General features: G+C 42.7%; 1 protein-coding gene across 3 annotated transcripts in view; it reads right to left on the minus strand.

Moving 5' to 3' along the window:
- The window catches only part of CTTNBP2NL (CTTNBP2 N-terminal like), a 58231-nt gene extending 52623 nt beyond the window's left edge, over positions 1-5608 (minus strand). The window contains exon 1 of one of the 3 annotated variants that reach the window (XM_053249933.1): positions 5453-5608. The gene's annotated coding sequence lies outside the window, so the exon portion shown is untranslated. Of the gene's footprint in view, positions 1-5087; positions 5241-5452 lie in introns of those variants that run through there. The other 2 variants (XM_053249935.1, XM_053249936.1) reach the window with 2 other exon arrangements.
- Positions 5609-6000: the final 392 nt, after the last annotated feature.

Consider the following 6000-nt stretch of genomic DNA (forward strand, 5'->3'; position numbering starts at 1 on the left):
TATAACTAGCACTTTGTATTTTACCTGGAAACCTACAGGCAGCCATTCTAACTCCATCAGCAGAGGTGTAATGTGGTCTCCCCGAGATGACCCAGAGACTAGACTGGCTGCTGCATTCTGAACCAAATAGCAAACGAATTGCTATTTCTGCTCAGAGCCATGTATACACTTAGAATCTGATTAGACAATCTCTAAACACTTTCAGTGAATTAGATCAAGAAACAAGCAGCACTACCCAATATAGAATTCTATGAATGTATCTTCTACATTTGCAGGAATGCACTTAAGAACTGCATCTTCTGGGTGAAAAGTCTCATCTTCCTAGATTTGGACAGAGAATCCCAGTGTCTTTACTGCTGCTTGAAGTTTTTCTTTTTCCTTCCAAATCAGTGTCATTCCAGAGCTGTTTTCATAACTTTTGTTGAGGTAGAACTCCAAAGCTAGGAAAGGCACTTGATAAATATTCTAGCAATAATCAGATGTATTTCTGTTCTTTCCTTTACTCTGTCACCAGTTCCCTGGCACTTTGCCTTTTTGCTCCACTGTGAATTGAGATTTCCAGGCCTGTCCTGAAAATGAGCTAGTAATGATGTCAACTGGCAAATCTAAGCCAGAACTCTGTCTGTAATGGACAGGGATTATAACACTGACAACATTTATGGGGCATGTGAACTGAGGCTGTTCTCAAAGAAACCAAACATTGATTCATGAATGTCATCCACACAGGCTAGGCTGTATGACTTGGAAGAACCTTTTTTAAAAAAACACATTAGAAATCTGGTTGATCCTGTAGAATAACTGATTAGATTGTTTGTCAAACCAGAATTGGTTCATAATATCCAATTACCTTTGCTTGTTTCTCTTCAAATTAACATTGAACAATAATGAAAACAGAGCATTATAAGAACCACCCTAGGAATCTTGAAACAGTTACCTATTGAAAAATATTTAAAACTTCACAAGAAGTTATGTTGAAAGACAAGAACTATAGAATAGTAAAAGATAAGCATGATTAAGTTTCAAGGACTAATGAGCTTGAAAGAGAAGTTCAGATTATTGCTTTCTGTGCACAGAAATGCATATTTTAATAAATGAGGTAATAAAGCTGCACTGTTTGTGGAATTACTATATCCATCTTATTTCTCCAAATTACAGGTACTTGTACGTATTCAATGGGAAGTGTTTTCCCATTGCCAAATGCTACTGAGTTGCTACCTTTCTTCCTATTAGCAGTTCTATGTCTAACAGCTGCAAAGCATCAAATACAACTTTTCCCAGCATGAAGTAATGGGCAGAAACATCTCTTCTTAAGTTTTTGCTCATCCAGCAGTTATTACAGTTGCTCAAAAGCATAAAGCCCGGTAGGAATAAAAGATAAAAGCTCCAGTTGTAAAGGATCACGACGACTGGGTAGCCATTATATATATAAAGCCATTGACTGGTTGATTAAGTGCTGTCAAGTCGGTGTCAACTCTTAGCAACTACATCGATAGATTCTCTCCAGGATGATCTGTCCAACTTGGCCTTTAAGATCTTTCAGTGTTGCATTCACTGCTGTCATAATTGAGTCCATCCACCTTGCTGCTGGTTGTCCTCTTTTTCCCTTTCCTTCAACTTTTCCCAGCATTATGGACTTCCCAAGGGAGCTGTATCTTCGCATAATGTGTCCGAAGTATGATAGATAGTCCGAAGTGTGATAAAGCCATACAAACCCTTATTTTACTGCAGCATGCAAGAATCACTGCTAAAGTTCTTCAGTCCTCTAATTTGAAGAATTTAGCTCCAGTTCATCTTTTTAAAAACCAGTTATTACCCCAACAGAAACAGTTTGGGATTTTATTTTATTTTATTAGTTCATATCACATTCTGAGAATTGTAACTGGGTATCAATCTCTAATCTAGGTTTAGAAACATTTATGGGATGATCCCTTTCACAGAATTTCAGTATCCAACACTGAATACACTTATGCACTGAAAGTGCAAATGAGGTACATAGAGCTTTTACCACTAGCAAAGTATCTGTTCATTTTTCCAATCTATTCTACAACTGTAAGCACAACAACTTTAAGCACTACGACTTCACTTAACTGTAAGCACAACTTTAAGCACAACAGTATGAAGTTTACATCTGGATCAAGAGGAAACCACTTTCAAGATAGACACAGCTCTTCCCTTTCCTGAAAAAGGCAGCCATGAGTTCTAAAAAATTGTCAAAGTTGCCTTCACCTAATTTCTATGATTCAGATTAGCATTAAAATGCACACATTCTTAGGCTGTATAAACATTGGCAATTACCATACTTTACACTCCCATCATCAGTAATGGTTTGGGAACTGGCAGCAAGGAACATCCCAGGTAGCCGACAAATCAGTTCTTCCTCTCAGATTATGAGGATTTGGGGATAGAAGCATAAATAGCCATACTTCTCCAGTGATAATGGACAGGACATCTTACTTGGCAATGCAATATTACAGTTAATGGGGATTTCCTTGTTCACTGCCTAAAAATGAACTAGCTTTGAGTAGTGGGTAAAAAAACCTTCGATCATCAGCTGTATCCATCACAGGACATCTAGTTTGCAGAACATCAGAGAACAGGTTAAGTACAGAAATTGAAACTTCTTTAATAATCTCCTCTTGCCTATCAAATACATTTAGTACAGAGCATTAACAAGTGTTTTCTTTCTCTCCCTCATTCCACTCTTTCTTTGTATCCTGGATTTCTCAGTGCAAAAGACTGCAAAAAAATTTCAAGTCTGATACAACCATATTTCCAGAAAAGGCAGATTCTGTTCCCTTTTGGAAATCCCCATCTCAGACAGTCTGAGGTAAGCCAGCCAGAGAACAACAACAATGAGAGTTGGAAGAGGCATGTGGGAAGAGAAAGCATGCTTGGGTGGTGTGTGTGTGTGTGTGTGTGAGGGGGAGTGCTAGTGGTGCCCAGGGTAATATTAAAGACAATGCTCTGCTGCTGTTGGACTCAAGGATATTCTTTTGCATTATGGAGCCTCGTTATAACTCAAGTCATTACCATCTCCTTTAGTATTTCGAATACCCACATAAACATCTAGCTCCTATCTGTTTTGTCCTGTTCTCTTTACTCCCTTGAAATAATCTGCACTTGGGTACAGCACTGTAATGTGTAAATAGCTTCAGTTAACATAGCATTTCAGCAATTATTTGCTTGTGCTAATAAAGATTAATAAAAACTAGCTATTTTTCTGAAGTCACCTCACAAGACATATGCTAGAAATAGGATGGAAAGATGAGGGATTTATGGGACCATATTAGCATTACTAAAATTTCATTTAATAGCAAAAGGGTACTAGCAAATAGATTTGTGTGTGCTGCCAGTGTGCAACACTGTGTGTGTGCACGCATCAGATATTTAAGTGAGAATATTGATCCTTGCTAACAATCCCATTAGTTTACATCAAACTGAAAAATGTTACAAGTATAGTATACTACATTACTCTAATCATTTGATTTACAGAGGCTTAGAAGCACATACATTTTAGTATGCTGCATGCTCCAGTGGTTTTTTTTTAATAAGATCTCTGAGGTACTCAACAACCAGAGTAATATATTAACAACTGCTGATGTGCTGTTGGTCCTACTACAGCCATAAAGTACGCCTTCAACACACATGGAGATCCTATGGAGAAGTTACATGCAAAAGCTCCAGTTTACAAGAAGAGGAGAGAGGTAGTCAGACTTTTTGCGGGGAGGGGAGAGAAAAGAAAAGAGTTGAGATACTGCCATTTATAATGACGACAAGTATTGAGGAAACTAATTGTAAAACAGGACAGACTTCAAGAAGATGGATATACTTTGAACAATGAAAATAGTATTTTTCTTACTTAGCTTGCTTTTTTAAGAACTCATTTACATTAACAACCGAAATATTTTTACTTTTGCCAGACACATTCCATACTATTAAGCAATCTCCTTCTCCGGGTTAGCATCACAGACACACATTTTCCCCCACTGTAGTACAGCATGTCTCAAGTGTATGTAGAATGCCACTAAGAGTGTTTTTCAGGGGTGACTTATTGCTGAGTTGTCATGCAATTAGACATACACCTGTCACCTTCATTTGTGGAGAAAACCATGGTTCAAATTGTAATTACAACTAATTACAACTGTACCAGGATACCTAGAGACCTCACAAAAAACATTCTTCCCCACAGTTCCAGTATACGGCTCAACAGTAATAGAGGGTACCCATGAAGCAACCACCAATACTTACTCTGCAAATCCTAAAGACATCTCTCAGCACATACTAGGCAAGGTGTAGGATCAGAGTTAGGGATGTTATCAGTCAGTTTTGAGGAGGAGAGAGCTTTAGAGAAAAGCATGAGCCACAAGACTGAACTATTTGGGTTTCTCTATCAATATATACAACAGACTGGGCTTTCTTTTAGAGGTCCACCTTCCCTCCATTTGTTTCATACCCAATGCGGTACTTCCTAGTTCCCATTTGTCAGTTGTGGCAGGCTCTGCTGCTGTACTCTGACAAGGACTGTATACAGCACAACAATGAAACACTTGTGTATCTTTGCAACAAAGGCAATAACATTTCAGTAAGACACTTTACTAAGTTTGCCATCTTTTTATTACCAAACAAAACTGTTACATTCCACTCTTCCTTGATGAACTCCCCCCCCTTATATCCATCAAATTGCTCTCTAGCATCCCCAGCCCGCCCCATGCTCCAAGTGCCGCCTATACGTTCCCTGGCCACGAACTTAACCTTTCTCCCATGCAACCTTTATCTCCACCACCCAAACACACCCCTTTGGCGTAAAAGCTAACCAACGACTAGAACAAGTCTAGGCAACCTTGATCACCCACACTTCCCATTTTCGATCTTGATCACAACACCTTAAACTAAACATTTCGAGACGACAAAACGTCAGGACACCACCACCACCCCAGCCCCAAATCCCAGATGGAGAGCGCCATTTCACACATTAGCGACTCCATCTCCCCGAGCACCGCATCTGTATAGCACAGGGGCAGGGCCCGTAGCAGCAGTTGTGCGCCGTACTTACAAGTTACCCTGGAAGGAGAACTGGCAAACCTTACTTGAGAAGGGCCCCACGAACCAGTCCTCCTCGTCCTCGCCCTTCTCCTCCTACCTGATGCTCCAAGACCCCGCGCTCCACATCAGCCCCTCAACGCCAACGCCGCCACCATCCTTCCTCGCGACGCTCGCGCTGCCGCTTAGTCCGCTCTCGACCCTCTTGGCATTCCCCTCCCACCCAAGCCCGCGGCTCCCACCCAGAGAGCATCCTCCGCCTCCCTCTCTTTGCCCCGCTCGCTGCTGCCCGGCGGGCCTCCAGGTGGCTGCCCCGCTCTCTCCCCACCCCTCCTCCTCCTCCGCCGGCTCCCTCCCTATGCACACCGCGCACGCAGCAGGGCTCCCTCAGACAGCGCCGCTTCCCACCGACCTGGCCGGAGCTCCTCTCAGCTCAACGCCCGTCGTCGCCTTCGCCGCAGCCACCACCGCCAGTGTCCCCGCTCGGCCCCAATCTCCATCCAGCCTCCAATAGCAGCTTCAGATTGATACTCTCACCCACCAACCGCCGCCGTCGCCAACCAAGATACCCGGCCAATCGGCGCGCAGGTGGGCGGGGCAGACGAGGGAGCCGGGGCCCCTGGAGCCCTCCTGGCCAATCAGAAGTCGGGACTGGTGGCTGGTGCGAAGAGTGGGTGTGTGTCTGGACCAGGCTTGAAAATCCCTTTTGTTCCTGGTGGCTGAGGTAGGCAGAGCGAGGTTGGGATTGAGGCGTCACTTCCGGTGAGGGATTTCTTGGTGGTTAATCGGCAGACGCGAATTCCAGCTCTTTAGTTCGTCGGAACGTGAACCTAGTAGCTTTTGATTTGCTGTTTCTGCTGCGCTTCATGCTTGATTGAAGTAGCCTGTTGCTCGTGAAAGCTCATGCTGCGAAAAATGCATTAGTTTTCAAGGTGGTAGCTTTGTTGTTTGTTTTACTAC

Source organism: Hemicordylus capensis, chromosome 4 (genome assembly GCF_027244095.1).
Source record: "Hemicordylus capensis ecotype Gifberg chromosome 4, rHemCap1.1.pri, whole genome shotgun sequence".
Lineage (NCBI taxonomy): Eukaryota > Metazoa > Chordata > Lepidosauria > Squamata > Cordylidae > Hemicordylus > Hemicordylus capensis.